The 12,199-nt window shown below is 40.8% G+C and overlaps 1 non-coding gene across 1 annotated transcript; it reads left to right on the forward strand.

Annotated features, from left to right (window-relative positions):
- The first annotated feature begins 11,663 nt into the window (after positions 1 to 11,663).
- On the forward strand, positions 11,664 to 11,767 carry LOC130036239 (U6 spliceosomal RNA). Its single transcript, XR_008794292.1, has one exon. It is a non-coding gene; the product is annotated as a U6 spliceosomal RNA (small nuclear RNA).
- The last annotated feature ends 432 nt before the right edge of the window (positions 11,768 to 12,199 follow it).

Here is a 12,199-nt window from a genome sequence, read left to right on the forward strand (position 1 = left end):
TTATAAGGAAATTTTGTAATAACTTACTGAAAATTAATTTTCTTAAACCACCCTTATAATTAGGTAAATAAGCCAGCACACAAGTTATGGAAAGGATACCTACTATACCCATGAACCACAAAAAATTATAATCACCTAAAAATAAAAAACAAGAGAAAAATGACAAAACACATGAATAGTTATTTTCTTTAAAATAGAGACGATTGAGCCACAAAAATAACATTTGTGTGGAGACGATTCCACGTTTAATTAGTCACAGATGAAGTACACATATTTAGGACTATAACACAATACCATTATCTAACAATTTGGTTGAAAGTATCAGACATGGGAAAGCTATGTAGAACCGGGATCTCCCAGACACTTCTGAAGATACAATGAACTGGTTCAAGTACTTAGAACTCGGGTCGATATTGATAGCACAGCGGGTAGGGCGTTCGCCTTACACGCGGCCAACATGGCCGACCCGAGTTCAATTCCTCCGCCCCTCTCAGAGAGCCCAGCAAGCTACCGAGAGTATTCGATATGCCAGACACAGTAACAACAAAGTCTCCAATGGAGACGTTACTGGGCCCGCTCGAGCAAATCGACGATCAACGGGAGGGCCTTTACCTTTACCTTTACCTTAAGTACTTAGAAAATCTTTTGGCATTACCTAGGAAATCTGCATGCAGACTTAGTAAATATAGTGCAGTGACTTCATTCTAAAGAACACACAGTCAAAAAACTCTTAACACATGTTCCTTTGGCATAGTAATGCAAATACCCACCAATGTTACAATGAAGAATTGAGCAGAGGAAAGAGGAACATTCAGACAAAACTCACATGATGGTTGCGTTAAAGAAATGGAGAGGAACAGCATGCAGCAGCAATCCCCAAAAGTTGATGTATATAATTAAAAGACAGAAAATGAAAAAAAGAATCAGAAACATAAGACCAATGACCCAGAGGGACAGAAACACAAACAAAAAACTTCAGACATAAGCAGTAATATTTAAAATATTGTTTATTAAAATGTACCCAAAAAGTACAGGAAACCAGGTCACTTGAGGGTATAGAAGCAACATAGATGATTTGGAAGTCTGTATGGAAGAATTATCTACTATTCTCCATTTATTTATTTATTCATCCATTTATTTATATCACTATGGGCCTAAGAATATTTACTTTATGCTTTGAGCTTTATACTTTAACCCAACACTTTATTTACTTTGTGTTCATAATTTTCCAGTCATTGGGAGCTCTTTCAATTCATGCCCTATGACATGGCCCCATTACAAAATCCAGTCAGTGGAACTTTCATACATCTGTTTTGAGCACTTCCTTGTTTTTTGACACTCTAAGATACTTCCAGCACATCTTATGTATTTCCTGTTCCAGTATTAGACTAGTGCATTCACCAAAGCATCCTAGTCCTTTTCATAGGAGAAGGTAATCAGGAATTGGCTTGGGTGAGCTTACTGTTATGAAATGTCATTGCTTCTTTATCTGTTGGCTGGCTGCAAAGCAATGTGTGTATAGACTGATTCATGCATATACTTATCTACAAGTGTTTCTATATATAACTATCTGAATTCATAAGCTAGATATTCATCCTGAGTTCTCCAATTCCAATACTTAGCATGCAAACCATTTTGGCCCTTGTTTATCTGCATGATCTGCACACAAAGTGGGAAACTTGCCTCCTACAATCCTCTGTCCATTTAATTTTATTTGCTTTCGGTATTCATGTATATTAAAATCATAATTTTCAATCTATACTCCCTCAGGAAAACATTTCTATCAACTAGGGTAGAGTGTATGATGCTTATGCACAGTTTCTTCAGCCTTTGGTTTTTCAGGATCCCAAACTACTTAATACAAAATCTTTTCTTTATCCCGTTCTATGAGATTGTTTCATATGTTTGCTAGATTCCATTCCACCAATTTCTCATTCCACCTTGGGGTTCCTCCAGATTTCTAAATGATACTTAAAATTTTTATACATTACAGTTTAATGTAAAGTTCTATGTGTTTGGACAATTTTATAAAGTGATGGAGCCATCATTACAGAGTCATGCATTATTGCCTCAAAACCTTAAAATTCCCTGTGCTTACATATTCAACATTCTCTTTCAACTCTTGCCCTTGTCAATCTCCAGTCCTTTTTGAAAAAAATCATTTTATATTTAATTTTTTTCAAGAATATAATACAATTGGGCTTTTGTGACATGTAGTTTTAAAATGATAACTTTTCCTAAGCATTCCGTATATAAGATTCAGTTATATATTTATTTATTTATGTATTTTTTAATAGTGAGGCACCAAGAGGTACAGTTGTAGACTTACACATTTTTGTGCTTGGGTTTCGATTATACAATGATCAAACACCCATCCCTCCACCAGTGCGCATTTCCCACCACCACGGATCCCAGCATCCCCTCCCCCCCAGCCCCCATCCCACCCTGCCTCTGTGGCAGGGCATTTCCCTCTCTCTCCTTTTGAGTGCCATGGTCTGCAAAAGAGGCATTGAGTGGCAATCATGCTTGGTCGACAGTCTACCCTCAGCATGCTCTCCCATCGTGGGCGGATCCTCCCAACACCCTTTATTTGGTGTTCCCTTCTCTTTCTGAGCTCCCCCTTCCCCTAACATGTGTGGTTGTCCTCCGGGTCATTGAGTAAAATTCCTGGTACTAATCTCTGCCATACTTGGGTGTTAGTTTCCTATTTTGTTACTTTATGAAGATTCAGTTATATAGTTTAAAAAATGATCTAATGACAAATTTTTATCACTAACTGCTATTTCTTTTTATGTATGTGCCACAGTTTACTTATACAGTCACCTTTTGAAGGGCATCTCAATTTCTTCTAGTATTTTTTGACCATAAATATTCCTATGCAGATTTTCTATATAGACGTGAAGTGTGTGATGGCAGAACAGTTGTGCAAATATCTTGGAGAATAATTGCTGAGTTGCATTGCAAAAGTATGTTTAATTTTGTAAGAATTTGTCAATTTGTCTTCCAAAGTGGTTGCACCACTTTGCATGATTTTGGCAATGAGTGACAATTCACATGTTGGTTCACATTCTCAATAAATTAGGTATTGTCATTTTCATAATCTTTGACAAGTGTGTAGTTTTAATTATTGAACTTTCAATCTTTTTTTCTTATTTTTGGACCACATCTGGCAGTGCTCAGGGCTTACTCCTGTCTCTGATAACTCTTGCAGGGTTGAGAGACCATATGGGATGCTGAGGCTAGAACCTGGGTTGGTGGTGAGCTTAATGATTCAGAAATATTATGTTGATTTAATTTTTTTCTAATAACCAATTTATTAGCAAAAATAGTCAAATTTTCTTTTTCAATATGTACATACTTTGTTTTTTTCTATATTCCGTGCTGATGAGACTATTTCATTCATTAATGTAGTTATTGATATCTAAAGAGAAATGAAATCAGAGTTCACACCTCCAGCTATAGTAACACAATTCTCCATTGCTTTTAATTCCGCATAATACTCAAGTAGAATATGCTGTTTGAATTCTTTTCACATGAGAATTTGGCAGATTTTCTCATTCTCTTCGACCTTAGTTCACCACATGACTCCTCTGTGGCACTTTCTCTCATCTCGCTATCAGGCAGAGTTTCCCTCTTCTAGATCCGCAGAGCATTGAATACACATGGTGAGAATTACTCAATTTCAGGACACTCTTCTCTGTGGACCTTATGTCAAAGAAACAGTGTCATGTCTCATATCCTGAATTTGGAAAATGGCAGAAACTCCACAGTTTTTGCAGGTTTGAAATTCACCTGAGAAAAATTGCTTAGGAGTAGAACACTGAGAACAATAGGTGGCATTTTCACATGATTCTCTCCAAACCGGATTTAGGTTATGAACAAAAATCAAAAGAAATGTTTTTTTTTGAAATAGCTTAAGTGAGGGCACCACTTCCCATAATAGAAAAAGAAAATGTTTCAATAAATCAATGAAAGATATATCCTCTGGTGAAAAAAGATAAGGTTTCACGGGAATTACAACCACTGAGCTTACTATAAAATATTCTTAATTTATGAACAGAAAATCCCATTTTTAAAAACTTTTGTATTGAATCTCTGTGAGACAAGCCCTTACAAAGCTGTACATGCCCATCCCTCCACCAGTGAATATTTCCCAGCACCAGTGTTCCCAGTTTCCTCCCATTAGCCCCCATCTCCCACCTCCCTTTCTATCTTCTTCTTCTTCTTCTTCTTCTTCTTCTTCTTCTTCTTCTTCTTCTTCTTCTTCTTCTTCTTCTTCTTCTTCTTCTTCTTCTTCTTCTTCTTTTCCTCCTCCTCCTCCTCCTCCTCCTCCTCCTTCTACTTCCCCTTCTTTCTTCTTCTTTTTTCTCCTTCTGCTTCCCCTCCTCCTCCTCCTCCTTCTTCTTCCTCTTCTTCTCTCTCTCCTTTTTGGGCATTAAAAAACCCTTTTTTAAAACTGCCATAGGATTATGTTTTCGGCACAGGAAAATAGGTGAACTGTGAACTTGGCTAGGACTGAAATTGAATTACAATTAGACATCAATATTACCATATTTATTAATTTCCAAATAGTCTGAGTTATTATATATAGACATGTACATAGCTATTAATTTGTCCTTTTATTCACTTACTTGACAAATAGCACATTTTTGCCTTATTTCAGATTTTTCTTTTATTTTATTATTTTACTATTTTATTTATACATTACAATTTACCATAGTGTTAAAATTAGTGATTAGGAATATAATGGTCCTGGGCCACACCCACCAACAGAATTTCTGGGTCCCTTCACTATGTCTCTAGGTCCCCGCTCCCTTTCTCATGTCCCTGCTCCCTTAGCAAACTCAATTTTATAGGCAGACTTTCTGCATCTATTAATGTGGCCATTGTTTATTCCCTTATTATGCTTCTTTATACCCCACATGTGAGTGAGATCACTCAGTGTCCTTTTCCCCATTGATTCATTTCGCTCAGCATAATAACTTCTGGTTCTGCCTTGTAACAGAGAACTTCAGAATTTCATCTTTTCTTATAGCTGATTGGTATTGTATTGTGTACATAAACAATTTCTTTATATAGTCATCTGTATCTGTTACTGGGTACTTGAGCTTTTTCAGATCCTGACTATTGTGAACAGGAGTGCTAATTCTTTTGAATTAGTTTTTGTGATATTGATATATCAAGAGGTAGAATTATTGGAGTCATATAGAATCTCTATTCTTAATTTTTGTCAAAAAGGAGAGTGGTGGGTCACCCAGAGAGGTTCTCAGGTGCTATCCTTTGATCTGTGCTGGGGGTTACCACTGGGGGTTACTCCCAGTGGTATTTTTATAATCATGTGGTGCCAGGTATATAAACTGGGCTTCCTGCATGGAAAGCATGAACTCAGTCTGTTAAGTGCTGTCTCCAAACCTTTCACTACTACTACTATGACTACTACTACTGCTGCTGTTGTTGCTGCTGCTGTTACTACTACTACTACTACTACTACTACTACTACTACTATTACTTTGGTTTTTGAACCACACTTGGTGGTACTCAGGACTTACTCCCGGCTCTTCACTTAAGGATCACTTTGGTGAGTTCAGGGAACCATATGGGGAACGAGGACTGAACCCAGATTGGCTGTGTGCAATGCAAACAACCTACCTGCTTTACTATTGCTCCAGCCCCACTTCTATTTTTAACTTGCTTTGGAGAAGTTTTCAGCCACAGTTAAAATTGTTTTTTGGGGGAGTGGAAGCACACACTTAGTGGTGCTCGGGTCTTACTTCTGGCTCTGTGCTCAGTAACCACTTGTAGCAGGGCTTGAGAGACCATATAGGTCACCAGCGATCAAATCTGCCAGCTGCTTGCAAAGCAAGTATCCTTCCCGCTGTACTATCATGCCAGCCCCAGCACAGTTTAAATCTAAGGAGTAAAACTCACTTCAGTATAAGATACTTCTGGTCAAAAAGACTCTTGTGGGGATTGAATTATTTAAGCATCAATTCCTGACCTATTTTGTACACTTTTATGCCTGAGAAGTATATGGCAACTTCCAATAGTCATGCTCGGTCCCTTACATCTGATTTCAGTAGTGTCCCGACGAATCCAAGAAGGTGGGATTGGGAATGGTTTTACCATGGGTGTAAGATGCTGTGTGCCTAGTATAGTGGAGGAGGAACCAAGGTCAATTTAGGGCTAACTGCTGGCATGAAAGGGCTAGAGTAGGCAGGGGCTGGGCATATGAAGCCATATCTGAGTGCATATTTGAAAGAGGGTGTCTTTAAGTGACTCTATGAATATGGAGTCTCCGTGTTTCCATTCATTTTTTTTTTCTCTAGCAATTGGGGCCAGAGTCCTTTTCTTGACAAGAAGTTCAAGTCACCACACAAAAACCTATGAGCACAGAAAGACACTGAGACCGGAAAGCAGGATTATGGCAGCCAAAAAAGCCAGTCGGCCCTGCAAGGTCACTGGGTAGATGGTCATTTCCTGTTCTTGAAACTTCCTTTTGGATTTCTAGTATGAGCAGTTAAATTGGAGTTGCTGAGAAGGGAGAACAAGACTGGGGTCAGGGGTGGTGCTCAGTGCACATCTGGGCACTTTACAGACCTGTCTTACCTCTGTTCCCTCAGTGTTCTAACCTCCACACAGAAAATTGGGGCAGGATCAATGGAGTCGGCAGGAGGTGGGGTAGGGGCGTGTGTGCGCACACATGTGCGGATATGTGAAGAGTGTATATGTGTGTGTTACAGAAAGTTTGATGGTGCCCTGGTGTGAGCAGAAGAATGTAAGAGTCTTTAAATATGTGAGAGAAGGCATGAATGAATCTAAGCGTGTAAATAGTTGTGGCAGAGTGTACTATGTGTGTGGGAGTGAGTGTATATGTATATGTCTATGTGAGTTAGTGCATATGTGAAAGTGTGTGTTTGATTGCATGAGTACATAAGTGTGCATGTGCATGCATAAGGTTACATGCATGTGTATGTTTAAGTATGTGTGGAATGTCCATGTATCTGAGTATGTGCTCATATATGAGTGCATATCAAAGTGTATGTTTGATGAGAACATATTTGAGGATGAGTGTAGGAGTGTGTGCATATGTGTGTGGTTTTATGACTGCGTATAAATACACATAAACTGTCACTGTCACTGTCCTCCCATTGTTCATCGATTTGCTCAAGTGGGCCCAGTAACGTCTCCATTGTGACAATTGTGACTGTATTTGGCATATCGAATATGTCACGGGTAGCTTGCCAGGCTTTGCTGTGCAGGCAAGATACTCTCGATAGCTTGCCGGGCTCTCCGAGAGAGGCAGAGGAATCGAATTCAGGTCGGCCACATTGGTCGCTTGCAAAGCAAATGCCCTATCTGCTCTGCTATCGCTCCAGCCCAAACATGTACATATGTTAAAAATAAAGGATATTTTTCAAAAGACATAGCCAAAATACCACTATCAAACCTAAAAAGTGGGGGCAAAGGCCCCCCACAAATATTCAGAGTTCCTATTTCTCTAGTTGTCTCTCAATGTTCTGTTAACTCAAATACAAATGTGACTTTGAAATTTTAGTTGAGTCATAGTATTTATTAATTGTTTATCCCCTGTGCATCTCTGAATTAAAATTGGACCTTTTAAAAAGATTTTACATCAAATGTGATCAATGTCATATTAATCAGTTCTGGGTATTTCTGCAAACTAATGATTATGTGAGACTGGAGCTCCTTCAGCCTCAATCATATTTCAGGAATGGCTGGAGAGTCAGGGAGAAGTGTCCTCCTGGTGATAGCACACTGTGCTGAATTGTTTCTCTGTTTTAGCAGCTGTTGGAGTCACCTTGTGGAGGGACAGTGCTCTTGTGACCCTCCACATGATGGAGATTATCATAATACGTATCCCAGAGGACTCATCTATGGAGGTACTACTTTAACTAGGACTTCAGTGTAGGGTCCGTGCCATGAAGGAATATCTTTCTCGTGCCCATCCCTTGTTTCTCACAGAAATCCACCATATGTGGCAGGTCCTTGACTAGAGCATACTTTAGGTGACCTTCAGCATCTGGGTGTGTATCTCTGTCACACTTCCCAGATACATGTGGTCCTGTCTCATCCATTCTCATGACATTTGAGCTGAGCTGAACTGAAGGTAAAGCTGCCAGGCAAGCAATGGTGGGTCTTGAATATGCTCTGGGGAAAGGGAAGAAATGAGGACAAATGGAAATGTTGCACCAGGTAGACAGGGGGCATCTGACGGTAAAGGCAGAGTGAGACACAGCAAACAATAAAGCTAGACAGTCAGTCATTCAATGCCTAGTTGGATGCATGGAGAAAATTGGACTCATGGATCTATAACCAACATCATTATCGAAAACTATTAGTTTCAGGATACAGATCAGTTCTGACTTTGCTCAGGGTGGGACCCATTCCCTTGGGGGCTCTTGCTGTTGTTTCTTGTGCACAAGCTGCCTGGGCCAGGGAAGAGAGCTGGCTACCGCCCATTTCATAGGTCATATGTGCAAAGGGATTCAAGAAGGCACTATTCTGGATAACAGATGATTCTAGAAGCTCGTGTGAGTGAAGAAGGAGAAGGGAGAAAGAAAGCAGCTGGAGGGAAAGGTGGGAGATCAGGATCTCAAATTATGGGAAAACGCTTTTTCTTTTTAATTTATATTTCTTTGTTTTTATTGAATCACCGTGAGATAGTTACAAAACTTTCATGATTAAGTTTCAGTCATACAATGATTGAATACCCATCCCTCCACCAGTGAGCATTTTCCACCACCAATGTCCCCAGTATCCCCCCACCCCCCACTGGCCCACCCTTCCCTCTGCTTCTATGGCAGATAATTTCCCTCTTACTCTCTCTCTGCTTATGGGTATTATGGTTTGCAATACCGACACTGAGAGGCCATCATTTTGGTCCATTATAGACTTTCAGCACACATCTCCCATCCCGAGATATTCCTCCAACCATCCTTGACTTAGTGATCCCTTCTCTACCCCAGCTGCCTTCTCCCACAGCTCATGAGGCAAGCTTCCAACTGTGGAGCAATCTTCCTGGCCCTTGTCTCTACCTTGGGTGTTAGTCTCATATTATGATATTTTATATTCCACAAATGAGTGCAGTCATTCTATGTCTGTCCCTCTATTTCTGATTCATAGGAAAACCCCTTTTCTCTCTCTAAATTCAATGGTCAGCGAGGGACAGACCCACTGTTTTTCTGAGAATGGTTCTGGGAAAAGGTCAAAAAGAGGCATGAAGTAAGAAAGTGTCATAGTGAACTTTGTGTCCCCATCAGCACTGGGTTCCAGGAAGATGCCTAAATAGGGGACCCCAGCTTGTGAGCCCTGACACTCCTGTACTTCATATCTCTCAGATTAAACTGGCATGGGGTATGGGGTGGGGTGGAGGTGAACTTGAACATTGATGGGTCCTGCTGTCACAGAAGAAAATGGCTTGAATGGTTAATGTCACACCAGGTCTGTGACCAGTACTGGAATCACAAGCTGGTGACTTGGGGGCTTTGGAAGCAAGTGTCAACTGTCTGATTAGTGGTGGGTGAGCAGAGAAACAGGCAGTGTGACCAATGGTTTCCCTCACTATCTTCCATCATCCCTTCTTTCCCCTCTCCTAACTAGAGTACTTGTGTTGCTTGGTATTTTACATTAGAAGAAAGTGTGTGTGTGTGTGTGTGTGTGTGTGTGTGTGTGTGTGTGTGTGTGTGTTAAGAATGGGGATGGCAACTTAAATGTGCTTCTCTCATGCCCCATCTCCTTTCAAAACTTCTGTCTCTTTTCATCTCTTTGGCTTTTATGTAACGAGAAGGGGCTTCTACACTTAAGGCGTAGAAGGTGACCAGTTCATCAGAATTCACAGTGAGCTATCAGTGCCTCCAGCCTGCCTTTGACCGTGACTCCTCCCCATGAGTAGAGAGAGGAGCCACTGCTAGCATGACAGCAGGTCAGAGAGCGTTTCCTGACTGAAGAATCGAGATGTCTCTGAATCAGCCGTCTCCTCCAGAGATAACCTTTCACCTCAGGGTTCTGGGTTGGACAGACACAAACCCAACCCTGGGCAGGAAAGATAAAGGGCAGTTTATGAGTCACACAGTCTTCCAGCCTTGGGGGAGGACAGTGCACCACACCAGCCACATGGGACTGGGAATGGAGTCATTTAGCTGGTGGGAGGTGGATTTTGTAAGAACAAGAGGGAGGGGTAGCCCTGACTCCTGGGTGGTTGTGGTTGATTCTCTGTGCAAAGTCACGCATCTCCACCACCACCAAAGTGCCAAGGACAAACCACTACTGTTCGTGTGTCATTTATAGTTCATCTCTCCCTTCTCCACTCCCTGGTTCCTCTCCATATTGCTTGGCAACCTTAGTTCTCTAGCAAAAGTTCAAGATTTTGTTATCATTGGGTACTGCCCATTACCTTGTTTTATTTATTTATTTATTTATTTATTGTATATCACATCTGAATGAGACCATCAGGTTATCTGTCTTCTCTCTCTTACTTTACTTAATATGATATCCTTGATCTGCAGGAATATTGTAGTATCAGAATTTCATTTTTTGCAACTGAATAATATTCCATTTGGTATATATACCACAACTTCTTTCCCTTTTCCTTTGTCACTGGACACTTGGTTTGTTTCCATGTCTTGTTTTTTGTATTTGCAGCTCTGCTGAACATAGCCGTGGATATGTATTTTTGAGTCACTGTTTTGTGTCCTTGGAATAGATGTTAATAAGTGAAATTTCTAGGTCATAGGGGAGTTCTCGTTTCAATGTTTTTGAGAAAGAAGTCTCCAAAAGTCTCCATTTTCTGTGATTTTGAACAAGAACATTCCCATGAGCAGGATGAAATTTCCCCTTTCACTGCATTCCTGCAAGCACTGCTTGTGTCTAGTCCTCTTGATGTATGCCATCCTCAACTTTAATGACTGAAATGATACCCCATGGCCATTTTGATTTGCATTTCCCTGAGAAGAAGTGATGATGGATACCTTTAAATATGCATACTGGCCATTCATATAGCTTTTCTGAGGAAGTTTCTATTCATTCATCTCCTCCCTCCCCCCACCCCCATTATTTGGTGGGATTATTTTCGTTATTATTATTTTTTTTGCTTGTTTCTTTCACCACAACTTTGAATCTTAATGTTAAAACTCATGCAACAGATGCTTTAGGAGTTATTGGCAGTGACAAGGCAAACCTTCCAGGAGGTCAGATACTTCATGAGAATTTCAGATTTGTTGATCATTCAAATGCTGCTGAATTTCTATCATGGTGGTGCAGCCAGAGATCCAATGGTACCCTAGCTTTGTTTGTTCCTTCTAGATCCCCACCTTTCTCCAGAGGTTCAGAGACCCAGGGCCTTCCTGATACAAGTTACAGATGGGGCTGGAGAGATAGCATAGTGGGTAAGGTGATTGCTTTGCATGTGGTTGACCTGGGTTCAATCCCCAGCACCTCATAGGGTCCCTTGAGCCTCTCCAGGAAAGATTCCTGAGTTCAGAGCCAGAAGCAGCCCCTGGGCATCACTATGTATGCCCCTCCCCTGCAAAAGCAAAGCAAAACAGTCACAGGATCATCCCCACCTCAACCAATACCCCCCTCCCCACCCTTCCCAATTGATTCATATCTCTGAACTACTGAACTACATTTAAAAGCTCTGGATCGTGCTCGCTTCGGCAGCACATATACTAAAATTGGAACGATACAGAGATTAGCATGGCCCCTGCGCAAGGATGACACGCAAATTCGTGAAGTGTTCCATATTTTTTGCCCTAGAACAGATGACTGGCTAAAGACACTTTGGTACATCTACACAATGGAGTACTATGTAGCTGTTAGAAAAGATGAAGTCATGAAATTTATATACAAGTGGTACTACATGGAAAGTATTATGTTAAGCGAAATGAGTCAGAGAGAGAGGGATAGACATAGAAAGATTGCATTCATCTGGGAAACATAAAGTAACAAAATAGGAGACTAACACCCAAGAGTGGCCGAGATTAGTACCAGGAGTTTTGCTCCATGGCTTGGAGGCCAGCCACACACTCTAGGGGAAAAGGGAGCTCAGATAGAGAAAGGAGCACCAAATAAAGGGTGTTGGGAGGATCCTCCCAGGATGGGAGAAGCATGCTGAAAGTAGACTATAGACCAAACATGATTGCCACTCAATGCCTCTCTTGCAGGCCACAGCACCCAAAAG

This window comes from Sorex fumeus, unplaced genomic scaffold (assembly GCF_029834395.1).
Source record: "Sorex fumeus unplaced genomic scaffold, SorFum_2.1 ptg000063l, whole genome shotgun sequence".
Classification (NCBI taxonomy): Eukaryota; Metazoa; Chordata; class Mammalia; order Eulipotyphla; family Soricidae; genus Sorex; species Sorex fumeus.